Here is a 27,873-nt window from a genome sequence, read left to right on the forward strand (position 1 = left end):
GCAAATGTAGACCACTCGCATCTTGGTCCTAGCACACAGCTGTGATGCAAACAGGCAGCGTGCCGCAGTAATTCACTTTTTTTTTCATTCCCGAAGCAAATTCATTACTTTAAATTCTTAACTGGAAAGCCGTTGCTCAAAAACGTATGTTTGACCAGCCCCATTTTTTCCTTGATTGTAATAATTACGGATATGGAACATCGCGAGTGTTGAACGAATGGTGTCATCAGTGGCTGCAACTAGTCGGTACAGATTTGTTACTTTACTATTACCGCATTCAAGGCGCTTAGCGACTGTCGGATGGCGATATAGCTCTTGGTAGCATTGTTGGGTCTCGCCGCAGTCCCACACCGACCATACGGAGGTATGCTTAGAATACTTCATGCCCACATTTTTTTAAAAAAGCTCCATTAATATGCATAGACAAACATTTCTTGCTGTTCCACATTTGATGTTTGTTGTGTGCGCCGTGAAGTTTCCAAACGTTCTGGTAGGTGGCAGAGCTGTAGTACAGCGTCAAAATGGCGCCTACATACGACTCACGTTATAAGAAGCGTGCTGTTATTAGATTCTTGTGTGCAGAAAAGAAAGCTTAGTGAAGACCCATAAACGTTTGTGTGCAATTCACGGCGATGCTGCAGTTGATCCAAGTACAGTTGGGAAATGCAGAAACAGAGCTCAGCCACGCTAGGGACTTCCTGTCACACCCACTGCTCCAGCACGTGCTGAATCGCGTGGGTGCCGTTATTCGCGCCGACCGACCCATCACAACCCGACAATTGGCTGCTCTACTGTTGCCGGCCAGCACTGAAGTGCATCTGCAATGATCGAGGTCCTCGGATATTCAAAGAGATGGATTCGACGAATGCTCACAGCGGAGCAACAAATTCAAAGAAAGGCCATTACTTCTGAATTGCTGGAGCGTTTTGAGCCCTTCTGTCACGGATCGTTACGGAGGACGGACGCTGGGTGCGGCACCTTGTGCCAGAAACAAAAAGGCAGCACACCGAGTGGCATGAGCCTCATTCACAACTAAAGAAGAAACAGTACACAACCCGTCTGCCGGAAAAGTCACGGTGACACTCTTCTGCGACTATCGTGGCGTCATTCACGTGGCTGTGATGCCAAGAGGGTCAACCATCCATTCAAAGGCATACCTTATTCAAACTCGAGAACCGTTTCAGGCGTGTACGATCGGACAACAATCCAGCAGAAATCTTGCTGCAAGACGGTAATGCGCAGCGGCACACTTCCGAGAACCTCGGAACAAGCCGTCCAAGTGGGTTGGACAGCATTGTCTCGACCACCCTACAGTCCACACCTAGCACCCTCGGACTTTCATCTCTTTGGGCCGCTTAAAGATTCTCTACGGGGAACAACGTTGAAGATGACGATACTGTCGGTCATGCAGTGAACGCATAACGTCCACAGCTCCCGCGGACAAGAACACTATGAAAGTGAATGGTTGACATGGAGCGCAACAGCAATAGCCGCATCTGCTATGCGAAAATGCCTAATCAAATCAAACGAAATACAGGGTGTATAAAAACGCGTCAAAACTATAGACGCTCTCTAATGGTACGCGCCAACCTGTCCCCTGACCGCCATCTGTTATTTAACAGACTAATCAATAGTGCTGTATGCGGTTACCACACATTCCGATCCACCCTCCAGGCGTTTCACGAATCGCTTCACATAGACGTATCTCCCGCCGCACTGCGTCACATGAGTTGGTCACTTGTTCCGGCAACGCCTCCACATTGGCAATCCTTGGGCATACTTCCTTGTGGAAAGAAATCGAACCGATTCAAGTGTGGCAAATGGTACAGGACAATTATCAGTAATACGTTGCGGTGACCCAGTGTGATTTCTGGCGTTCCCCAGGATAGTATTTTAGACCCTCTGCTGTTTCTTATGTGTATAAATGGTTTAGGAGACAACCTGAGACGCCGTCTTCGGTTGTTTGCAGATGACGCTGTCGTTTATCGTCGAGTACACTCATCAGAAGATCACTACCAATTGCAAAATGATTTAGGAAATATATCTGAATGTTGCAAAACTTGGTAACTGACGACATGAGTACTGAAAGGAATCCGTTAAACTTTGGTTACACGATAAATCCGTCATATCGAAGGGCCGTAAATTCAACTAAATACCTTGAAATTACAGTTACAAAAAATTTAAATTGAAAAGCACACACAAAATATTGTCGTGGAGGCAAACCAAAGATTGCGTTTTGTTGGCAGGACACAGAAAATTTAACAGACCTACTAAAGAGAGTGCCTCCAACAAGATTGTACGTGAAATGTTCAAATATGTGTGAAATCTTATGGGACTTAACTGCTAAGGTCATCAGTCCCTAAGCTTACACACTGCTGAAGCTAAATAATGCTAAGGACAAACACACCCATGCCCGAGGAAGGACTCGAACCTCAGCCGGGACCAGCCGCACAGTCCATGACTGCAGCGCCCTAGACCGCTCGGCTAATCCAGCGCGGCGATTGTCTGTTTTTTTTAGTACTCCTGCGCGGTCTGAGATCCTCACCACGTTCGGTTAACGGAGTACACCGAGAAAGTTTAACAAAGAGCAGCATTTATCGTATTATGCCGAAATAGGGGAGAGGGTGTGACGGACACAAGACAGTAACTGGGATACCGTTAAAACAACGGCGTTTTTCGTTCGGACGGAATCTTCTCGGGAATTTTCAATCACGAACTTACTCCTCAGAATGCGAAAATATTTTGTTGACACCGACGTACATAGGGAGAAACGATCATCATAATATAAGGGAAATTAAGAGCTTGCACGGGAAGATATAGGTTCGCTTTTCCCGTGCGCTGTTCGAAAGTGAAATAATAGAGAACTTGTGAAGACACTTAGCCTGATTTGCAGAGTATCCGTGTAGATGCTGTGCAAAGACCACAGTGGTTGACTTTCTGCAAGGTTGACGTTTCCCCAACAGCGCTCGTAATTTATCGCGCAGCTGTTAATCTATATCGCAAAGTGTACGCGCCCTCGACAGCCAATGGCAAGTACTGATACTGAAGCCTGATGCGATACTACTACGAATGCTCGAGGATTGTCATCTGCCCACACGTGTATGTGCTACGGCAACTTACTGTGCCGCCTCTGGAGAACCTTACACCATCGAATAAATCATTAAAGCCATTAGCGATTACCAGATTATCAACTTTAGCTCTAGTTTTATCTCGTACCATCCCCAGAAGGAATATAAATGAAAAGTTCTCGTCCCGACCGACCGCCGTGTCAACCTCTGCCAACGGCATCACTGAAAGATATGGAGGGGCATGCCGTCAGCGTTCCACTCTGCCGATCGTCACCCAGTTATCGCTATTAATCTGTGCAGAGCCTCCTCAACCGGCCAGGTGAGACTGAGCGCAACGAGTTGCAGTCCTCCCTGCAAGGAAAAATCTCTCAGTACTGGGAACAGAACCCAGGTCCTCCGCACGGCAGTAAGGCACGGTGGCAACTGCTACGGCTGCGGACGCTTCTTTTCAACTCCCTCTACGGACAAGCGAGCGCTGCGACCGGTTAAGAATTCTGGACCACATGCAAATCACTAGCGGTAGCTGCAGCCTAGACAAGGATGCTAGGCAGGTCGACCCTGACGGACCGAGTGCCCACGTCCGAGGCTCGTTGTAAGATGGCAAATAGCGTAGAATCCGGAAGAAAACCACCTACGCTTTCACGGTCTGCTCATGCGCAGTGCACGCAACTGTGTCTCAGGAGCAAGCAGTACTGGAACAGAAATAACCGAACAGATGGCACGGACGCCCGCCGAAAGCGTGGAATGGGCTGAATACGATGGGGCTGTGCTTCAAAATGACGCAAATGCTTTCAGAATGCCGTGACAAGGACAGGACGACTGAGCTCGACATGCGAAACAAGGCACCGAAGAAGGAGAAAGAAGATATATCTGGATGCGCATCGTATTAGAACAGCGTGCGTTTCATCAAAGGATGTACTACAGCCACACGCAAGACATCGCTTCTCCCACCAAGACGCGGCACCTGCGCCGCGGGCAGTGGTTCGCGGAGCGGCCTGCTGGGGGTGCTGCAGTCGCGGCCCAGTTCCCACACGCCGTCTTTTGTTCCAGCGCAGCCGCGCGCCGATTGGTCCGCGCCTGTCGGCCAAGGTCACGCCACAGAACAGGGTTCGAAGCTGTCTTCGGCCGCCCCCAAGAGAGCAAAAGCGCTGACGTGCGTTGTAGTCCCGTGACACGGCGGGTCTGCGCGTGTCGTTTCACTTGGAAACTGGCGAGAACTTATGAGTCAGTGCTCCTACAACCGAGGTAGCTAGAAACACGCAGCTGACGAAAAAGGAAGTTAACTAAAAATCGAGACGCTTCGAACAGATTACAGTAAAAACTCCGATAAATGCTTAAATAGGTTCACAACACTTCAAATAAACAGAACTAATACAAAACAATGCTGTCACTAAAACGAATGCTTCGCTATCGTTGCACGAACGATCGGAAAACGAATATTTAGTGGCTCCCGATAGCTCAAAAATAAACGTCACCCTATTTCGTAATACCACTAACGTTTTTTCACTCTTTTGTAACAAAGTATTAATGAAGTTTCTTAATCTGTTAGTAGAAGCGGTGGAACAAATTGTTGCCTATGTTCGAACAAATACGGCTAAAAACTGGAAAGTAGACAAAGCACTGTATAGTTATACAATATTTAAAGAGTAACGGGGATTTGAACAAAAAGCTATAGCCTAATTGTATGTGTATATATACACACTGCAAGCCTTCGAACCGAAAGGTTTGAATTCGTGTAACAAAGAATAACGGTTCCGAAATATTTAAAATAAGTAATTCAAAATAATCAACTGGGCTAGGTACGTTTCCACCACCGTCAAAAATAAGTATTTTGCTGTTTCGGACGACAAAAATAAACGATTGAGTTTTGAAATGCCATAGTTCAGTTTCTTCACTGTTTACAAGAAATTATTACAAGATTTCGTAGCTGCTAAACATGGAGCCAGAACTCTTCGTAAGATATAGCTGAACGGTTTCTTGCCCGACTAAAAACTCGCGTAACGAATCTGAACGAACACGACGGTAAGGATTAAAATTTTTTTTTAGCTAAACTGAAGTAAGATTCTGTAAATCAGAAATATGCTACCAAAGTTTCGGAATCGTATAAACACAGAATTAACTGGATTCAATTAAAGAAATGTCACAGACCAGAAAAAAATTGCCAAACGATTGTTACGTGCTACAACATAATTCTTGAAAACGGTTGAAAAAACGAAAAGCACCAACCCACTACACACTTAAAAACAAAACGCAGACGGGTCTGGTGCTGTTTGAAAGGCCTTCGTCTAATATTTTATTTATCAATACACGGCTTACCTTGGGCGCTTAGGCCAATGCGAAGGTGTCCCAGCAGCATATCGATGACTGTTACACAACGTTTAACCATTGTGTTTACGTTGCAGAGCCACCATGGCGGTGGCTTAAGTGCCCAAATTGCAGACGTGTATTAACAAAATATTAGTCAAGGACGGGAAGATGAGGACCATAACAAAAATTTTTAAAAAACGTTCGTAGAGAGGACGGCTCAGGGTTGCAGGGCTTTAAAAATAATCTTCCTTTGCCTCTGAGCAATGTATCATCTTCCGTTACAATCTATCTGAAGGGGAACTATAGAAGCATAAGACGTGGTGGATTTCATTTGCCAAGATTTGGAACACTGCGTTGTATACTGCCACATCGCTGAATACTGACCAAAACACCATCACACGGAGTGTCTTCAAAAATATGTGATTGCTTTAAGGGATGTAAATCGTTAAGCGACTAACCCCAGAGCCCAACAGGAAATAATTTGATTTTCAATATTTCGTGTACTTACTGATCAAATTTAAAATACAGCGGTAACCTACTCCGCAGGAGATACAACCCTACGTCAAATGTTTAACCAGGTAAGAGAGATGTTACAGTTAGAAAAGTTTGTCTTAAGGCAGAATCACTGTTTTCGCGGAAATATTAGTAACTTACACCAAACAGACATAATTTCAATCTTCTAATACACTTTTTCTGTGGCCCCCACGAGGACAGGCTAACGGCTTATTACATTTTCTCTTTTCATGCAGTAAAACTGCCACATCAGGTATGACGTTTTTATTTAGTAAATCTTTACTGCTAATACTTTATCCTAAGTGTTTCCTAAGAATATCTACGCATGCAGCTGCAAAATTTTACCACTGTACTAGTTCAGTATGCGTGAATTACTAGCTTCCGCTTAAAATGGATCGCGAATCACATAAACCATACTCATGCAGCGTTTCATAACAACAGCTCTTAGCGACTTCCATCCAAGTTTAAGCTTAATTTGAAACTTTTCCTAAACTTTTTGTCGCTTGCATACTTAACATCAGATATTAAACACAGCTGTCACATCTAAAGAAGTCAGACATCCGGAGGTCTCATACTTGGAACCAAGATCATGTAAGGAATCGGATGTTCAATGTTGGCTAAAAGAACACAGTACCTTATGCTGAGCGGTGAGTCTTCTAACGTTCTCTGTAGACATAAAGAGGCACATCATATAGGATCAGAACAAGCTGAAGGTTGTCCGCTGATGAAGCTACCGTCTACGGATACTGAAAACCATGGCCAGTCAAATGTGCACGCAGTATACGTGGAAAACGCCGAGCTCATTAATTAGCGGTCTGCCTGCACCCCTGGTATTCAGTGGGAACGCAGTGTCAACCCGCAATGCCGTATTGTGTCTCCCAATCGAGACGCATCGGCAAAGCCACGCCAACGGGCAACGTCAACAACAACCAAACAACAAGAGCGCCACCAGCGCCCCACAGAAGCGGCCTGAGACCGATCTCCTGAATTCCCTGTACACGCAGCAAACAACCGACCGACGAGCTTTGCTTGTCTCGCGATGTCGGGGCTGGGTAAGACGGCACGACAGCCGACCACTTCAGCCAACAAATCGGCCGTGTCTTCCGCTGTCGTGCAAAGCGCCCGACGAAACTTCGTCTTTGATACTACGCGCGGGATGCAGTACGGGGTGCGAGGCACACGGAACTTCGGGGGAGTTCCTGAAGAAATTTAGAGACTAGAGATGTTTCTGGGTCACGTCGTGTGAGGAGTATAGCAACAGAGATAAAAGATGGTTTATGTGGCGTGTACAGTAAAAGGTATATGTTCTATGAATCAAAGTCGTCGACTTCCGGTATTTCGGTCTTTATGGCTGGTTCAAATGGCTCTGAGCACTATGGGACTTAACAGCTGTGGTCATCAGTCCCCTAGAACTTAGAACTACTTAAACCTAACTAACCTAAGGACATCACACACATCCATGCCCGAGGCAGGATTCGACCCGCGACCGTAGCAGTCGCGCGGTTCCGGACAGCGCGCCTAGAACCGCGAGACCACCGCGGCCGGCGGTCTTTATGTTTTATTTCCATTGCATATCGGAATCAAATGTGAACATCGAAAGACAGAAAGATTTGATCTTAGATTTTTATACTGGAAGTGAGACTAAAATATAGAGGGCAATGGATTATTATTCATAAAACATATCCGCTTCGTTTTCGTAGGTGTCGACCTAATCTAAGCTTTCTGCTGTGAAGAGCGGTGCGTGGGATTTACTGTACAATTGTTAAATGCTTCGTTTCTAAAATATCTATTGTTGTATTTATTAGATAATGTGCGCCACTACCACTTAGTCATCTTTCTTCTCATCTGAAATGAGTTTCGTAAACTTACAGTACCATCCTTTATGCTACATACATAACTTAAGTTCAGATGAGCATCATTTATAAACATCACAATTGCCGCCAGCGGCTAGAAATGGCAATGTATCAAACAGGCTCTGCTCGCATCTTACGCCCTCTCTCGTGGCTGTGTTCTTTTTCCATAAGCATGGTTTCACGGTGTTCAGCAGCTCCGACATGGACGTTTCGCCCACTCTCAGGTAATTTCGAAAATCGATCGGCTCCCAGTACATTACGTAACCTGGCGTTAGTCACTTCTTAGCCCAAAGGTTTCTGTCGACTTTGCTGGCCTGGGTTGGCCGAGCGGTGCTAGGCGCTACAGTCTGGAACCGCGCGACCACTACGGTCGCACGTTCGAATCCTGTCTCGGGCATGGATGTGTGTGATGTCCTTAGGTTAGTTAGGTTTAAGTAGTTCTAATTTCTAGGGGACTGATGACCTCAAAAGTTAAGTCCCATAGTGCTCGGAGCCATTTGAACCATTTCTCTCGACTTTTTGCGCCTTGTTACCTCTGAAACAACCAACGCAAATCCCAGCTTTTGTCTTTGTGTAAAAACGAGGGCGATCTCGCAAAAACTTAAACTCAGTGGTCTCAAGATAAACGAATTACAACAACTGGGCGGTTCTGTAATCGCTCAGTGCACTGTCGAGAGGTGTGTAGGCTGCCAACTGATCGGTCTGCGATACTGCTGCGTGTGTAGGTGTTTTCAAATACTCTCACTGCCTAACGCCAATATCTCGCTGTTATCTCCACGACGCCAACGGTCCTGCCGCAGAGGCAACATCGGTTCCCGTCAGATCACCGAAGTTAAGCGCTGTCGGGCTGTGCTAGCACTTGGATGGGTGACCATCCGGTCTGCCGAGCGCTGTGGGCAAGCGGGATGCACTCAGCCCTTGTGAAGCAAACTGAGGAGCTACTCCATTGAGAAGTCTCGTAAACTTGAGATACGGCCGGGAGGGCAAGGTGGTCACCACATGCCCCTCCATATCCGCATCGAGTGGGATTAGGATGACACGGCGGCCGGTCGGTACCGTTGGGCCTTTCAAGGCCGGATGCGGTTTAGTTAGTTTAGTACCTCCACGACGCTGTCCTAATATGAATCGTAGTGTCGCTTTTCTAAGACTATCTTAATACAAAATTTCATAATGTACAGGGTGGCGCACGAAATGTGTTACCAATTGTTTCTGTCACAATTTACGACACACATTAGATATCCTGCTGGGTTCTCTACAGCAGTACCAGCAGAGCCTGGAAAAACAAATTAGTTACGAAATGACGTGTAATTCACGATATTGTCGCTAGGAGACTAGTAAGCAGGAATTGCTACAATGATAGACTGACGACACAGCAACGATCGGCAACTGTGTTACTTTTTCATGAAACGAAAAGCCATGTTGTGACTCAGAGGCGTTTTCGACAACAGTTTAACACACGGCGGGTCCCTTGCAAGAACACCATCCACAGATTGTAAGATAAATTTGTACAGGATGGAACAGTATTGGAAGCGAAGGGACCTTGGCCTAAGCCTGTTTGTTCGCCGGAGAATATTGAAGCGGTACGAGCTGCTGAACAGACAAGTCCCGGGAAGTCGTGTAGAAAGGCAGCAGTGCAACTGGGAATATCAGACGCACCGTTCAACGCATTCTTAAAAGTGACGTCCATATGTACCCATACAAGATGACCTGTGCACAGAAGCTCACTGAAGAACACAAGCAGCACTGACTACTGTTTGCTCAGTGGGCGGAGGATACGGAAGAAACTCTCAACAATGTTTGTTTTTCAGACGAGGCACATTTTCATTTACACGGTGTGGTTAAGAAACAAAATGTACGCTTTTGGGCCACTGAAAACCCACAAGTATTTCATCAACGACAACATTATGCTCCAAGGATTACAGCGTGGGCAGCAATTTCCAGTCACGGACTTATTGACCCTCTTTCTTTGAAGAAACTGTGAACAGCGATCGTTATTTGAGCATGCTTCGCAATAGCTTCATTCCACAGCTTCTTGCTTCTACCTTGCCCTTCAACACGCAGTGGTTCATGCGAGATGGAGCAAGGCCACATACTGCAAACACTGTGTTGGAGTTTTTACTGGAGCATTTCGACATGCGGATCATTTCATTCAAGTTTCCAGGTAGCTTCACTGACGGACAAAATTGCTCCCCCCCCCCCCCCCCAGCCAACAACTCCAATAGTCCTGACCTCAATCCATGTTACTATTCTTTGGGGGAACCTAAAGGAAAAAAACATTCCCGAAACGTCCACGCGATTTAATGTAGCTCAGAAGACTTAATCTTCAAGCTTGCAGTGAAATTACGGAAGACATCTGCCGTAGGGTAATCACTAGCTTCAGTATTCGTTTGAAGGAAGTTACGAAACGAAATGGTGGACTTATTGAGCATGTGCTGAGTTAGAACAAATCTCCACGGACGGCTCTTCATTGTAGTATATGTTCCTTTACGATTGTTTTTTTTTTTTTTTTTTTTTGGTTGGTCATCAGTCTACTGACTGGTTTGATGCGGCCCGCCACGAATTCCTCGCCTGTGCTAACCTCTTCATCTCAGAGTATCACTTGCAAACTACGTCCTCAATTATTTGCTTGGCGTATTCCAATCTCTGTCTTCCTCTACAGTTTTTGCCCTCTACAGCTTCCTCTAGCACCATGGAAGTCATTCCCTCACGTCTTAGCAGATGTCCTATCATCCTGCCCCTTCTCCTTATCAGTGTTTTCCACATATTCCTTTCCTCTCCGATTCTGCGTAGAACCTCCTCATTCCTTACATTATCAGTCCACCTAATTTTCAACATTCGTCTATAGCACCACATCTCAAATGCTTCGATTCTCTTCTGTTCCGGTTTTCCCACAGTCCATGTTGTTACAAATGAGTGATAAATCTTTGATGTGAAGCATGTTAACAAGGAAGTTTGCTGAAGGTTTGAAACGATGTTTAAAATTTGTCGAAAGTCGCGACTGTCATTACTAAATCTACTTTGGGTAATTTATGCTCCGTTTTAAGCAAAAAATAGTTTTCACGCATTCTTTTATTCAGGACAGCCTAATTCCTGAACAAAGGGTAGTAATACGATAAATTCCGGAAGTGTATTCAGTTCTGCAGGCGCCTATCTTTGCGTTTATACGAGAGCCGCCACGTCAAGTTGTCGAAGCTGTTTACTTTGGCTTCTATGTTCTCCATTACCGGCCGCTATGGCTCTGGCAGAGCTGTTATAGGCGCTTTCAGTCCGGAACCGCGCTGCTGCTACGGTCGCAGGTTCGAATCTTGCCTCTTGCAGGGATGTGTGTGATGTCCTTAAGTTAGTTAGGTTTAAGTAGTTCTAAGTCTAGAGGACTGATGACCTCAGATAGTGCTCAAAGCTATCTGAACCATTTATTCTCCATTGTAGTTTCTGAAGATCCCGCCATAAGAAAAATATTCTTCGTTGTGTCGGGAACAAAGGTAAGTCATGAGAACTTCCGACTGCAAACATTGTGGCTCTATGATTCTTGTACGAAAACATCCAGTAGTCTACACACTCGTTATTATCAAGTAAAACACCCTACAGAGTCTTGACTGGGGGGTCAGTGGACCCTTTCCTCCGCCTTCGGTGATCGCAAACTGCACTGCGCCGCTTTACACGTGCCCGCTGTGTACAGGGAAAAAGTGTCATAACCACACGATCGTAAAGAATTATAAGAAGAGTCGCACAACGTCTCCGCTCGGAATAATTAATGGCAGCTCTCTCGCAATGCAGTTTAATGCAGGATAACAGCTCCAACCAAGAGAAAAAAATTCATAGTGTCCGATTTAAAAAATAGGCACAAACGTGTTGAGTATTTTGGAGAAATACGAAGGACCGATGAGAACATCACGTGAAATCGTTAGTGCGGAAGGCGAACAGCGGATTCGCGATTCGTTAAAAGGCTTCGTGGAAAATGTAAAGCCGCTGTAAAAAGAACTGCATAGAAGACTGTTTCGGAGTACTGCTCATGTGTTTGGAGTCCTTATCAGGTGGGGCTCGCAGCACATGCGGAACGCATTCAAATCGGAGCGGCTCACACGAAACTGTGACAGAGCTGCTCGGAAACTTGAATTGGAATTCTTCGGCCAAAGGCGACGTAGCTATCGTGAGAATACGTTAACAGATTAGGGCGCGTAGAGAGGAATACAGACCATCATTTTTCTCTCGCTAGTTACATCAGTTGATCCACTGCGAGTCGATGGAGGTACTAAAAAGCGATGTAGCTCACCATAAATTTTTTGATCCATTGACTATAATTTTCTTGTTCCATGCGCAAATGGTGCATTGCTATCCTTCTTACTTTTGCCTTACGACCCTTGTTACAACGTGAAGGAATAAGGCAACATAATAGTACTGGAGTCTATCACCGATGCAGGTGCCTAAAATTATGCCCACTTTTGACGTTGTCGTGTTCTGGAGTTTTAAAACACGTCTGCACCAAAAAAATCTGGGACTGAATGGAGGTCGTATAAGGGCTTCCCAGCGGTACGTGGACACTGTGCAAAAATTGAACGGCCCCATCAAGTCCCAACGCCCAGGAATGTTGACGGACGACATTTTGTTACAGCATAAAGCCCGACTACATTCTGCCATATGTTGCACGACAAATCCCGACTACATGCTGCCATTTTTTGCAGGATAAAACCCGACTTTTCTAAAGAAGTTTCGCTGGGGTCCCCAAGCACATCCTCCTTAAGAGTCGCGATCTGTATCCATCATTGGTCATCAGTCTATTGACTGGTTTGATGCGGCCCGCCACGAATTCCTTTCCTGTGCTAACCTCTTCATCTCAGAGTAGCACTTGCAACCTACCTCCTCAATTATTTGCTTGACGTATTCCAATCTCTGTCTTCCTCTACAGGTTTTGCCCTCTACAGCTCCCTCTAGTACCATGGAAGTCATTCCCTCATGTCTTAGCAGATGTCCTATCATCCTATCCCTCCTCCTTATCAGTGTTTTCCACATATTCCTTTCCTCTCCGATTCTGCGTAGAACCTCCTCATTCGTTACCTTATCAGTCCACCTACTTTTCAACATTCGTCTATAGCACCACATCTCAAATGCTTCGATTCTCTTCTGTTCCGGTTTTCCCACAGTCCATGTTTCACTACCATACAATGCTGTACTCCAGACGTACATCCTCAGAAATTTCTTCCTCAAATTAAGGCCGTTATTTGATATTAGTAGACTTCTCTTGGCCAGAAATGCCTTTTTTGCCTTAGCGAGTCTGCTTTTGATGTCCTCCTTGCTCCGTCCGTCATTGGTTATTTTACTGCCTAGGTAGCAGAATTCCTTAACTTCATTGACTTCATGACCATCCATCCTGATGTTAAGTTTCTCGCTGTTCTCATTTCTACTACTTCTCATTACCTTCGTCTTTCTCCAATTTACTCTCAAACCATACTGTGTACTCATTAGACTGTTCATTCCGTTCAGCAGATCATTTAATTCTTCCTCCCTTTCACTCAGGATAGCAATGTCATCAGCGAATCGTATCATTGATATCCTTTCACCTTGTATTTTAATTCCACTCCTGAACCTTTCTTTTATTTCCATCATTGCTTCCTCGATGTACAGATTGAAGAGTAGGGGCGAAAGGCTACAGCCTTGTCTTACACCCTTCTTAATACGAGCACTTCGTTCTTGATCGTCCACTCTTATTATTCCCTCTTGGTTGTTGTACATATTGTATATGACCCGTCTCTTCCTATAGCTTACCCCTAGTTTTTTCAGAATCTCGAACAGCTTACACCATTTTATATTGTCGAACGCTTTTTCCAGATCGACAAATCCTATGAACGTGTCTTGAATTTTCTTTAGCCTTGCTTCCATTATTAGCCGTAACGTCAGAATTGCCTCTCTCGTGCCTTTACTTTTCCTAAAGCCGAACTGATCGTCACCTAGCGCATTCTCAATTTTCTTTCCCATTCTTCTGTATATTATTCTTGTAAGCAGCTTCGATGCATGAGCTGTTAAGCTGATTGTGCTATAATTCTCGCACTTGTCAGCTCTTGCCGTCCTCGGAATTGTGTGGATGATGTTTTTCCGAAAGTCAGATGGTATGTCGCCACACTCATATATTCTACACACCAACGTGAATAGTCGTTTTTTTGCCACTTCCCCTAATGATTTTAGAAATTCTCAGTATTCATATTTTTGGAGCCCTGAAGAAACGCACACGTAGCCTTCGATTTGCTTTGCACGAAGAGGCGAAAGCGTGGATACAATCTCGGCTGCGTAGGCAACCGTAAACATCTGCCCATGAAGGCTATGGCCATCTTTGTCTCTCATTGTGAGAATGCGTTAACAGTTATGGCTATTTCTTTCCAAATAAGAAACATCTTATTTACGTTGCTTCCATCAGTTTCGTTTCAACTTGACTGCCGCTCATAGGATATGGCACTGGCGTCTATTGAACGAAGTACGAACTTACGGAACATGGGATCAGCTGTGTGGCTGCACTGAAGAGTTTCCAGCAAACAGAAGACAGCATGGCGTTCTCAACGAGGAGAAATCATCACGCGTAACAGAAACTCCGGACGTCCGACCATTTCATTATACAGTACATACGTAAACGATCTACTCGATACCGTCGTATGTTTTATGAGGCTTTTCGTGGATTATGCCATTGTGTACAGAGACGTCGCAACCCCAAAATGCAATGCATTCCGCATACATAGGCGGGTGCAACCATTACTGTAAAATTCCACACGAGGAGCGAAGTAAAAGCAAAAAAGACCATGTAAAAATAAGCGCAGGTAAAGGGCAGACGTGAAAACAGTTTCACTGGAAGGTTCCTCAGGAAGTGTAGTCTACCCACAGATAATTGAATATCGCTCGTCAATCTGGAGTCCATACCAGACAGGACTGACAGAGGGAAAAGAGAATATCTAAGGAAGAGCGGCACGTTTGGTCAGAGGTTTACTTTTTAAGAGCGAAACCGTCACGGAGCAGATCTGCGTCACTGTTTGGTTTATGGTTAACTCTGAAAGAAAGCGTACCCCCCCCCCCCCCCTATAGCAGCCAGCTACTATAGTGGTTCTTCTACATGTTTCAAGCGAGAAACACTATAAAAGTAAAGTAGGAGATTCGAACTGACGCGGAGGTTTATCAGCAACTGCCCTTTCCGGGAACCATTTGCGATTGAGGTACCTAAAACACCCTGCGCTACACGCCATAAGATGGTTTTCAGCCTACACAAGTGGTGAGGAGCGATGGCTGGTACATGAAATGGCAGGCCACCTTCAACGCAAATAATGGCATTGTCCTTTAACTGGCGGGAAGGTCCCAATAATATAACATTTCGCTATTGACTGTAGATTAATGGTAACAATAACTTTCGATGCAGTCTAAAAAAGAACAATCATAGAAATTAGTCGTAGGAACAGAACAGCCCTCAAGGAATTCATGTAGGCCTAGGTGACTCACCTGTGGGTTCTTTGTGGAACACTGTAAATTAAGTAAACACACACTGTTTGTTGCCTTGTTTCATAAATTTTTGCCTCGGGCATGGATGTGTGTGATGTCCTTAGGTTAGTTAGGTTTAAGTAGTTCTAAGTTCTAGGGGACTAATGACCACAGCAGTTGAGTCCCATAGTGCTCAGAGCCATTTGAACCATTTCATAAATTTTATTATGGCTACTGCACAACCTGCGTATCAGATTATAAGCTCGCTTTCAAGTACATTACTGATTCCAAAGATGATAATCCAGTGATAAACATGATAAGACAAAGATAATCAACTCCTTAAAAACAAAAATTGGTCATTGAAGTAATTTTTATATTAAGGCAAGGATCGACACACTAAGAATTTGAGATTACCATCTCCGCCTTATCATCGTGTTTATCTTTGTATTATCATCTTTGGAATCAGTAACGTACTTGAAAATGGCCTTATAACCCGAAGCCTAGGTTCTGCAGTAGCAATAATAAAATTTGCGAAACAAGGCGAAAGACAGTGTGTGTTTAGTTAACTGCAAGGAAGTGACAGGTTCACGTGACTGACGGCTCACGAAACCGCGGGCAGCATTTCCGGAGTGTGGAACCCCTTGTCAGATAGGATAAAATACAAGAAGCAAAGAAGAACATAAAAGAGAGGGCCGCTTCTTTATGGATCTGCGCATCAAGCGCAGGTCGCAAGAATAGTCATGTAATACATTACTTCCTTCCACATATATACCGCCAAAAAACCTGACATATTCGTTGAGGTCATACGGAGGGCTACGTCTAAACGAAGACTCCACAAGCGACGGTACGGCGTGCGGCGAAGGGTACTTAACGCAGCGCTGTCTGTTGCCCCATTCCCTGTTACATTCGCGAACGGCTCGTGGGAAGAACGGTTGTCGGTAAATCTCCATATCAGCTCCAATTTGTGTAATTTTCTTGTCACGGTCGCCCACTGACAAGTATCGGTGGTACAAGTAACACGCTCTCTGTTTCTCCTTCGAACGTACTCTTCCGTAGCTGTTGCATAAGCCCTCTATTGTAACGTCTGCCAATGGAGTTTTGTGCCTCTCTCGCGCTTCTATACTATCCCGCGACGAATCAGGCCACCTCTTCATCTCCCCTATTAATCCGACCTGCTCACACTGTTTAGCAATGCTAAAAAATCTGTCGAACAAGTGTTTTGTAAGAAACTTCTTTCGGCGAAGAATAACGTTTCCGCGACATTCTCCCGTGACACTCAGGCCTTCCACAGCGCCAGACCTTAATCTACTGTCTTTTCTCGCTTTAAGGGAGGCTCCTACGACAAAAACTAAAAAATCCTGAGAGATATCAGCAAAACATCACATGGAACAAATAGCTCTAATATACACTCCTGGAAATGGAAAAAAGAACACATTGACACCGGTGTGTCAGACCCACCATACTTGCTCCGGACACTGCGAGAGGGCTGTACAAGCAATGATCACACACACGGCACAGCGGACACACCAGGAACCGCGGTGTTGGCCGTCGAATGGCGCTAGATGCGCAGCATTTGTGCACCGCCGCCGTCAGTGTCAGCCAGTTTGCCGTGGCATACGGAGCTCCATCGCAGTCTTTAACACTGGTAGCATGCCGCGACAGCGTGGACGTGAACCGTATGTGCAGTTGACGGACTTTGAGCGAGGGCGTATAGTGGGCATGCGGGAGGCCGGGTGGACGTACCGCCGAATTGCCCAACACGTGGGGCGTGAGGTCTCCACAGTACATCGATGTTGTCGCCAGTGGTCGGCGGAAGGTGCACGTGCCCGTCGACCTGGGACCGGACCGCAGCGACGCACGGATGCACGCCAAGACCGTAGGATCCTACGCAGTGCCGTAGGGGACCGCACCGCCACTTCCCAGCAAATTAGGGACACTGTTGCTCCTGGGGTATCGGCGAGGACCATTCGCAACCGTCTCCATGAAGCTGGGCTACGGTCCCGCACACCGTTAGGCCGTCTTCCGCTCACGCCCCAACATCGTGCAGCCCGCCTCCAGTGGTGTCGCGACAGGCGTGAATGGAGGGACGAATGGAGACGTGTCGTCTTCAGCGATGAGAGTCGCTTCTGCCTTGGTGCCAATGATGGTCGTATGCGTGTTTGGCGCCGTGCAGGTGAGCGCCACAATCAGGACTGCATACGACCGAGGCACACAGTGCCAACACCCGGCATCATGGTGTGGGGAGCGATCTCCTACACTGGCCGTACACCTCTGGTGATCGTCGAGGGGACTGAATAGTGCACGGTACATCCAAACCGTCATCGAACCCATCGTTCTACCATTCCTAGACCGGCAAGGGAACTTGCTGTTCCAACAGGACAATGCACGTCCGCATGTATCCCGTGCCACCCAACGTGCTCTACAAGGTGTAAGTCAACTACCCTGGCCAGCAAGATCTCCGGATCTGTCCCCCATTGAGCATGTTTGGGACTGGATGAAGCGTCGTCTCACGCGGTCTGCACGTCCAGCACGAACGCTGGTCCAACTGAGGCGCCAGGTGGAAATGGCATGGCAAGCCGTTCCACAGGACTACATCCAGCATCTCTACGATCGTCTCCATGGGAGAATAGCAGCCTGCATTGCTGCGAAAGGTGGACATACACTGTACTAGTGCCGACATTGTGCATTCTCTGTTGCCTGTGTCTATGTGCCTGTGGTTCTGTCAGTGTGATCACGTGATGTATCTGACCCCAGGAATGTGTCAATAAAGTTTCCCCTTCCTGGGACGATGAATTCACGGTGTTCTTATTTCAATTTCCAGGAGTGTAGATAAAAGCCAAGTTCCTGCACTTCGCCATATTGTTAAAACCTGTGCTGGGATACTGCTCAAATATATGGGATGAGCAGCCCAATTAAAGCAGTGATATCAAGTATTAAAATAAAAAAAGGCACTGCGAACTATGGTGACTGGTTGCCTATTCGTCGCCTACCAGAGCAGCAGAACCCAGCTGACAAGACGCATTTATAGTTGCAAATCACTACTCTCGTGCGAACTTTCTTGAGACACACATTTTGGCACCTAAAGAGGCTATGAAGAATAACTAAAGACTGTACTGTCTTCATCATGCGAATGAACCTGATGTAAAGAGCACGCCATGTGTTCTCCTGCGGCTGCTTGAATCTGATTGGATTTCGTTTCACGTGGAGCGGAACACAAACTGCGTCCAGTGCAGTCGAGTCCGATCATAAGGATACGTTCCGTGCTGTGCCACACGCACGCAGCCTGGCCCATAATGCGGGACAACAGCTTTACCGACGCATTTAACTTGGACAGCACACGCCAGCCAGCTGTTCCAACTGAACTGCTGCGAAGTGAGAAGAATGTAGCTCCGAGTGACATTTAATTTCTAGCGAGGATGGGAAAATAGTCAGCAAAACTCCAGCACTACCTCGCATTTAGTAGGCGACCAGGCGGAAAGCATGAAATGCTATCGGTCTCACCTAACTACGAACAACAGTGATGAAAATTCGTAACTTAAAACACCGGGTAACTTTTAGTGAGCGACTTGTGTGATGCAAAAGCATTCTGGAAGGATTTCACCGTACTGTTGAGTACTGAAGTCACTGCAGATATTAATTACACTCAGTCGTCTGGTAATCTCTTAGCTCCTCCCATATCCGAACCCTAGAAATGCATTTCCCTTCTGAAACTGTCATCTGCTACGTTGATAATGACTTAATCGACAATAACCGAATGGATGAAGCCAACCAGGCGGCGAAGTTTCTCCTCTTCTTTTACACTGGGGCACCAATTTAACTGTGTATTCTAATACAGAGTAACAGCGTCGCAGTCGGCAGCGCCTATGCAACACACGGAGTGCCTGGCTCAGTGGTCAGATCGGTTACTGCTGCTAGATGGCAGTCTGCACGTGGTGTGAGACCATTTCGCGAGTGCACCGTGACTACTACGAATCCGGTAAAACGTCAAATCTCCAAATCACTGCGGCCGGAAAATGCGATTGAAGAAAATCGTCCAACGTCACAGAAGTTCTACTAAGCAGAACACAACACGTTCGTCTCAACGGAGACAAATTTTCAGACGTAATAGAAAATTTCAGTCGTGACCCAAGGGCGTACTGTATATAAGTGAGTGGAAAATGTCGGCGGTTCCATGAAGCTTTCTACGGAAGATGCTATTGTACACGGAGATGTACTTGTATACAGAGAAGTTACAGCCCTGTAAAAGTACAGTGAAGTGCAAGTAGACCTTGAGAGCATCGCCACTTCGTACAGTCATTAGCAGTTGAACTTAAAACATGAAAAGATGTATTGTGTTACGGGTAAATATCAGAAAAGAAAATTATCGTGTGATTACATGATTGCACGACAACCTTCGGAAGCAGTTACACCCATAAAATGTGTGGGAGTAAGCTCATAGACAGCAAAGGACCTGAAAGAGCAGTTGAACGGAATGGACAGTGTCTTCAAAGCAGGATAATATATGAACAACGACAAAAACAAAACGAGGATAATGGAATGTAGTCGAATCAAATCGGGTGATGCTGAGAAAATTAGATTAGCAAATGGGTCACTTAAAGTAGTAGATAAGTATTGCTATTTAGGGAGCAAAATAATTGATGATGGTGGAAGTACACAGGACATAAAATGCAGATGGGCAATGAGAAGAAAAAATTTTCTGAAGATGACAAAATTTGTTAACATAGAGTATAGATTTAAGAGCCAGGAAGTCTTTTCTAAAAGTATTTGTATGGAGTGTAGCAATGTATGGAAGTGAAACATGGACGGTAAACAGTTGTCACAAGAAGACGATAGAAGCTTTCGAAATGTGGTGCTACAGAAGAATGCTGAACATTAGATGTGTAGATCACGTAACTAGTGAGGAGGTACTGAACGGAATTGGGGCACAACTTGACTATAGGAGTGGATCGCTTGGTAGGACATTACGGGATCACCAAGATAGTTCAAATGGCTCTGAGCACTATGGGACTTAACATCTGTGGTCATCAGTCCCCTAGAACTTAGAACTACTTAAACTTAACTAACCTAAGGACATCACACACATCCATGCCCGAGGCAGGATTCGAACCTGCGACCGTAGCAGTCTCTCGCACCAAGATAGTACCGGAGGGAATCGCAGAGGGTAAAAATCGTTGAGGGAGACCAAGAGAATGTACTAAGCAGACTCAGAAGGGTGTAGGGTGCAGTAGTTACTTGCACAGGATAGAGTTTCATGGAGAGCTGCATCAAACTAGTCACTAGACTTAGACTACAGTAGCTAGGAACCGTTAAAAATAGGAAAAAAATGCTTCAAATGGCTCTGAGCACTATGGGACTTAAAATCGATGGTCATCAGTCCCCTTGAACTTAGAACTACTTAAACCTAACTAACCTAAGGACATCACACAACACCCAGCCATCACAAGACAGAGAAAATCCCTGACCCCGCCGGGAATCGAACCCGGGCGTGGGAAGCGAGAATGCTACCGCACGACCACGAGATGCGGGCGTCAAAGATAGTACTCATAGAGGAAATGGGAAGGGTCTAAGAAGAGCAGTTTGGTACGTTACAGGTTCATTTCGCAATCAGGAAAGCTACACCCAGTGGTTGACGCTGCAACAGATGCGCCCTAATCACGACGTGGCTTGCCGTTAAAGGGTGGACGTTCGTTGAAGATCTGCTGCATTGCTTCCTCCGTAGTATGGCTCGCGGAAACACCGCGAAGGCACAGTCGGAGAGATTCGCAGGATTAAAGATCGCACTCGCGAGCCATGCCGTGTCGCCACGCCTGCTATCGGTCGAGAAGTTCTGCTATGCAAAAGGAACTGCTACGCTTCGCAGCAGTTTTGGCTTTGCTTTGAGCCGCTTTTCTTGGGAACTGTAAATTACAAGATGTATCACACTCTGCACTGACGCCGAGTGAGTAGTTTATGTCTTTCAAGGGTGCCAATACAATTCGTTTTACGCCTGGTAGCCATCAATTCCTTTATAACTAAGTATTTAAACAATTTTCTCCATGTGTCTATAGACATGGCAGCACTGTTTATTACAGTAACACTCGTTATAAACTATACAAAGGAGAATTAGATGATATGAAATGACAAGGCTTTCGAGTATTACTGTACTATAGATTTTCTCTGAACATTTGTCAGTATCCTCCTAACATTAGAGTAGGCACGAATCGGGTTAGAAGTTTAAAACTTTAACAGTGCGTATAATTATTTGATAAATAACCCAAAATCATAAGATCGAATCCACTGCATCGTGACTTGACACGTCTTCCTCTATAACACTAGCTTCAAAATGCTGATCGCTGCAAAATCCGAGTGTGTAATTTGTATTACTTCTTAATATAAATGCCCCCCCCCGGCGAACCATGCACCTTGCCGTTGGTAGGGAGGCTTGCGTGCCTCGGCGATACAGATGGCCGTACCGTAGGTGCAACCACAACGGAGGGGTATCTGTTGAGAGGCCAGACAAACGAGTGGTTCCTGAAGAGGGTCAGCAATTGCAGGGGCAACAGTCTGGATGACTGACTGATCTGGCCTTGTAACACCAACCAAAAAGGCATTTTTTTTTCTCCCGAGGGCATGCAGCGTTACTCTATGATTAAATGATCATGCCGGCGTCTTCGGTGAAATATACCCGAGGTAAAATAGTCTTCCATATGGATCTCCGGGCGGGGACTGCTCAGGAGGACGTCGTTACCCGGAGAAAGAAGACATGGCGTTGTACGGATCGGAGCGCGCAATGTCAGATCCCTTAATGGGGCAGGTAAGTTAGAAAATTTAGAAAGGAAAGGGATACGTCATAGTTGCATACTGTGGGAATTAGTGAAGTTTTGTGGCAGCATTATAAATGCAAAGTCGAATAGTGGGTTTAATAATGAATAAGAAAATTTGAATGCGGGTAAGCTACTACAAACAGCACAGAGAACGCATTATTGTAGTCAAGATAGACACGAAGCCCACTCGTGTCACACTACTACAAGTTTGCATGATAACTAGCTCGCAAATGATGAAGACATTGAAGTAATTTTTGATGAGGTAAAATAAATTATTCAGATAGAGAACACGAAAGTTTAATTGTGATGGAGGACTGGAATTCGACAGTAGGAAAGGGATCTTTTGGATCGGGTGGATAGCAATGTGCGGCTGTTTGCTGATGCTGTGTACGGGAAGGTGTCGTCGTTGAGTGACTGTAGTAGGATACAATGTGACTTGGACAGGATTTGTGATTGGTATAAAGAATGGCAGCTAGCTCTAAATATAGATCAATGTAAATTAATGCAGATGAATAGGAAAAAGAATCCCGTAATGTTTGAATACTCCATTAGTAGTGTAGCGCTTGACAAAGTCACGTCGATTAAATATTTGAACGTAACACTGCAGAGCGATATGAAGTGGGACAAGAATGTAATGGCAGTTGTGGGGAAGGCGGATGGTCGTCTTCGGTTCATTGCCAGAATTTTGGGAAGATGTGGTTCATCTGTAAAGGAGACCGCTCATAAAACACTAATACGACCTATTCTTGAGTACTGCTCGAGCGTTTGGGATCCCTATCAGGTCGGATTGAGGGAGGACATAGAAGCAATTCAGAGGCGGGCTGCTATATTTGTTACTGGTAGGTTTGACCATCATTTGAGGCTGACTGCAGTTCAATTTTACTGCCGCCAACTTATATTTCGCGGAAAGACCACAAAGATAAGACAAGAGAGATTAGGGCTCGTACAGAGGCATATAGGAAATCATTTTTTCCTTGTTCTGTTTGGGAGTGGATCAGGGAGAGAAGATGCTAGTTGTAGTACGAGGTAACCTCCGCCACGCACCGTACGGTTGATAGCGGAGTATGCATGTAGATGTAGACCTTTGGAAAGGATCGTATTTGTGAAACTGCTTTTATTTTTTTTTAGCATTTCCTACATAACACGATTCGATGTACTGAACACAACGCTTCGACAATAATATAAGCTGAAGATATGAACTGAAATGTGCGTTGGGAAGGACAGTCGACGTGGGTAGCTCGTGCACCAATAGACCATCGTGTTGAGGTGGTAGCCGGCGCGACACCGCAGCGAGTTCGATCAGAGGGTCAGCCGCACTCTGTAATCAAACACTGACTTAATGGGACGGCGCTGAACTTGAACAAGCGTCATGGGGCGTCCGCCCCGAGCAAATAGAAATAACAAAATGAGATAAAAAAAGTGGTGTAACGGTTAGCATTTCTGCCAAGTAAGCAAGAAGAGTAGGGTTCGAGTGCGGGCCGTGGCACAAATTTTAATCTATTTCGTCTGCCTCCATCATAAGTGTTTAATTCATACTTCCAAAGAAGTCGCCGGCACGGCAGCCCACCGTGTTCGTCTACAGGGTTGGCTGTCCTCCGAGTGACTGGACCAACGACGAACTTGTACAGACGTTATGGGACGGCCGCAACGAACAATAACGAACTGAATGAGAGCTGCAACAAAAAGGAAAAGAAGCCTACTGCACTTTAGCTGTTGAGCGGCAGGCATAGCTTCTGGTACGAATGAAGGGTCACGGCGGTGTCATTCAAATGCTGTGCGACACAGATGTACGTTCACAGGCGGTACACGACAGGCCTTTAGTCAGCCACACACGTGACGGCAAGCGACGCTGTTGCGCTGCAACGGAAGCGCAAACTGGTTACTGCCTGTCTACGTCGACTTGTTAATGTTTGTTACTCCTTCAAACTGAAAAAGTTGGACGGATTTGGATGAACTTTGGAACAGAGATAGCCTATACCCTGAGTAAACACAGAGGCTACCTCTTATTCCGACAAATCACTGTTCCCGTAGGATCGTTGACTTGTCTACCGATCCCGTGGGATGTGTAATACGACTACGAAGCCATCCGTGAAAGTTAACTACCGTCCCAACAAACTTGCGTTTCCAGTTCAAATGCTCGCAGCTGCCTTTGAAAGTAGCCTTTTCGATCACTCTATATAAAAGTCAAGGCCGAACATTAAAGTATATCTGCGTACAACATGTTTTTGGCTCGTTTGTGTCGAGAGCGAGAAATCTCTACACATCCGCAGGGAACAACAAGACTCATTTATAGAAGGCTATCACAGTACAAATCTGGCCCTCCATACACTCCGAGGCAGTTATGATCTTTACCCAAACAAATCGCCACTCCACATGAGACGTAAGGCCTCAAATCGATCAATCAAATTACTGCGCGTTGTAGCTGCGCTGCGAGGTGCCGTCAACACGGCACGAGCTATTAGCAGGGGAGAAAAAAAGAGTGTATAAACAGAAGAGCGCGGCCAGCGAGGCTGCTAGGTACTCACGTCACAGTTTTTGCGCCCGGCGACGGCTGCGGTCTCCATTCAGCTGGTGGCGCGCCGTGTCGCCGGTCCGCTGGCCTTCATGGCTGATCTCCGGCCGCACTATCTTCACAATCTTGGCGTCGGTCGCCGCTCGCGCAATGATAGCAGCCGGCGGCGCGCAGCACACGTGGTCGGGCCTCGCGGACGCACACTAGCGATTCGCGACCACAGAAGGTCAGGCGCTCTCAGCTCTGCCTCCGCCTCCTCCTTTCTCTTTCCCGCTGCTCTTCCTTTTTTTCGTTTCTCCCCAGAAAATCCGTCCCGCGCGCGCACGTGAGCCCGCCAAACAAAAGAATGCTGGACCGCGCTGGGCGCCTCTCTTTTGTTTTCCAGTCGTCTTCTCTCCCCCCTCCCGACACTCTCTCCAATCGCCGGCGCGAAATATTTTTTTTTTTCTTCTCCCTATTCCCCCCCTGCGCGTGCTGTCTTCTTCTACTTCTTCTTTTCTGAGCAGCGCCTGCCGTTTCTCGTCTGTTCAAGCAAGACAAAAGAATCGTAAAACAGGCCGACGAAAGAAATGAATACGAGCTGCTGCTGCCTGACGGGTCTTTTATTTTTTTTAACACAGTTCTTTCTCCTTTTCTCTTTTTCGCCTATCTAGCTCCTTATTTTTCCTCCGAGCCGACTATTTAGCTTTTGTTTTCGGGCGCCGATACGCTCGTCTTTAAGCGGCACTGCTTTAAAAGGGCGCTCGTCGTCATCTCGTTACACACACAGCGCGGGCGCAGGTTACGGCTGCACGAGTTCTTTTGGCCAAATTCGTCGAGCATCTCTGGCGTAAATGAAGACGCGCCACTCGTCAGAAGAACGGCCACTCCACACAGATACAGAGAGCGGAAATGTTTCATTTAAGTCACCATCCGCTCAGTTACTGTCGTAAATGGCACTAGAAAATTTCACTATCGCGCACAACACAGACTTCTCTTCCTGCGGCGCTGTCCATCAGTGCACTGCCCCGAGATCGCGGTAGTATTCACTGCGCGCTCGCAACGACGAAGTTATCTCGCATTTTGTCCGAAAACTGCAGTATACCTCTGCCGCGTTAAAAATACAAGCGAGAAAAGTCTTGCAAAAAAAAGTTGTGGGCGAACAGCTCGTGCGATTGTTCGGAACAAAACACTGTCGCCAGAGAGTCCCTTAATAGCCGTAATAGCCGTAGCACCGTCTATTGTTCCCGCAGAGAGTGCGCGGCTGGCCGGAGAGCGAACAGTTGAGCGGCGGCGTGCCTCAGTCGCCGCTGGCTCGTCACACACAACAGCTCAGCTTGGCGCCTGCGGGCAGACTGAGGCGGCCCGCAGCGCCGGAGCCGCGCGCGGCCGGCGTCTTACCCCCACCACCGCCGCCACCGGCCACTCAGAGGGGTGCCGGCTGCCGGGGTAGGGGGTGGGGTGAGATGAGTCGCTCGCCTCCCGCGGCCGTTACAGCTATCGACGTCGCGGCTCTCGTGTCCTATTGCCATCTCCCGCTCTGCTCCTCAGCATTTCTCCCTCTCTCTCTGTCCCCGTCTTTCCGCCCTGTCTATCGCCTCATTCTCCGAACCCCCCAACGGCGCCGTCTTCTGGTCCGTTCGGACGGTGGCTGTCTGCCTATCCCAAGGCTTTCGGAATTCAATACGTCATTCCGTGCCCCCGTCCTAGTCCGGCAAACTGGTTCTCTCTCTCTCTCTCTCTCTCTCTCTCTCTCTCTCTCCCTCCCCCTCTATCTCTGTCTCTCACCCGCACCCACCCGCCCCTTACACGAGCGGAGTATTCCACGAGGCAGCCCACGTCTCCTATTAGGCGAAAGCTACGCGTTACGAATATCGATCTCCTCTGCTCTCCAGACGAGCAAATCCCAATCTGCACGGAGATGAGTGTGCGAGTGAAAATTCTCCTGCCTCACCACCTCACTTTTTCTAGCCAGTTACGGACACCTCGCCACGACTGCGTCGTATCTACGGCACGCACACACAGAAGATTTGTGAGGAATTAAGGACAATTTTGCAATAAGGAATTAAAGCTCGGGGAGAACAAATTGAAACTTTGGAGTTTCCTGATGACATTATAATTATGGCAAAGGCCCTGGAAGAGCAGTTGAACGCGGTGGATAGTGTCTTGCACAGGAGTTACCAGAGTTAAAATGCTTCTATCATAGCACAATAAAAAGGTGAATACGTCCTGGATAAAGTTAGGGATATAAAAGAAGGGAAGTGGCTGTTCGACTTATCTGCCAGCTAGAAAGTTATTTCAATCCAAAGGTCTCCCCACGTTTGCGTCCTTTTCCTTGTTAGTATTAGTACACATGTTCAGGTGGTTCAAATGGCTCTGAGCACTATGGGACATAACATCCGAGGTCATCAGTCCCCTAGAATTCAGAACCTAAGGATATCACACACATCCGTGCCAGAGGCTGGATTCGAACCAGCGACCGTAGCAGTCGCGCGATTCCTGACGGAAGCGCCTAGAACCGCCCGGCCACCACGACCGGCTAGTACACATGTCACGTGGTATAAGGCATCGTGTAAAGTAAAGCAACATGACACATGTCACGTCGTATAAAGCGACACGTACTATAATGTTGTCTAACATTGCAATTTTCATTCGCATTCCCACCTTGTACTCTACCATAATTTTGACGTTGGACTGCCATAGCCTGGCAACTGTTGTAGATTTTAGTTGAAAGATCGGGCGACGATTTATCGGGTGTATGTTTTTTATTGTCTTTCCAATTATGTCGCTTATATCGTGGCAACGGATAAATCTTTCGCAAAACAACAGAACGACCATCAATGACATGTATTTGTCTACCTTCTTACGAAACTTGAGCTGATACTCACAAGATTGAGACACGGAAGCGCGCTTCTAAAACCTCCCAGAAAATCCAAACGAAGCAAGATTTTTTTTCAAACGTGAAACCTTCTTGGACCAAAGTCCCATACAATGGTGAAGCAAATTTGAACAGTGTCGCTCTAGTCTGCAGTTATTGAAAGGTGACTGTGTTTGCACGTAAAATTCCTGCATAAGCTTTCACCTTTCTAAATATTTAGAGCTTTGCCTTCTCGTAAATTTTCCTTGCTTTATTTGTCTTTGGTCCGTGGGGAGCCAACCACGTGGTAGAACGTTATAGTTGTTGGGCTACCGGCATCACTAACTGTCCGATCGCATGTTTGTTTTAGATAGTGTTAACATGATTGTGTGATGTGATATTGTTGCAATTTGGGCACTATACCTAGAAATTGAGTCTCCACGTGTTATCAGGAATCGTGTACATGCCTCACATCCTTATCTTAGGAATAAATGATTTTATCTACAATTTTCTCATGTGTTCCGAGATT

The 27,873-nt window shown here is 46.3% G+C and overlaps 1 protein-coding gene across 1 annotated transcript in view; it reads right to left on the reverse strand.

The window, feature by feature from the left end:
* LOC126295431 (trithorax group protein osa-like) overlaps positions 1-25,703 on the reverse strand; it is a 67,708-nt gene extending 42,005 nt beyond the window's left edge. Inside the window, exon 1 of the mRNA XM_049987915.1 lies at positions 24,522-25,703. The gene's annotated coding sequence lies outside the window, so the exon portion shown is untranslated. The remainder of the gene's footprint in view (positions 1-24,521) is intronic.
* Between the last annotated feature and the right edge of the window lie 2,170 nt (positions 25,704-27,873).

This window comes from Schistocerca gregaria, chromosome 11, assembly GCF_023897955.1.
Source record: "Schistocerca gregaria isolate iqSchGreg1 chromosome 11, iqSchGreg1.2, whole genome shotgun sequence".
Lineage (NCBI taxonomy): Eukaryota > Metazoa > Arthropoda > Insecta > Orthoptera > Acrididae > Schistocerca > Schistocerca gregaria.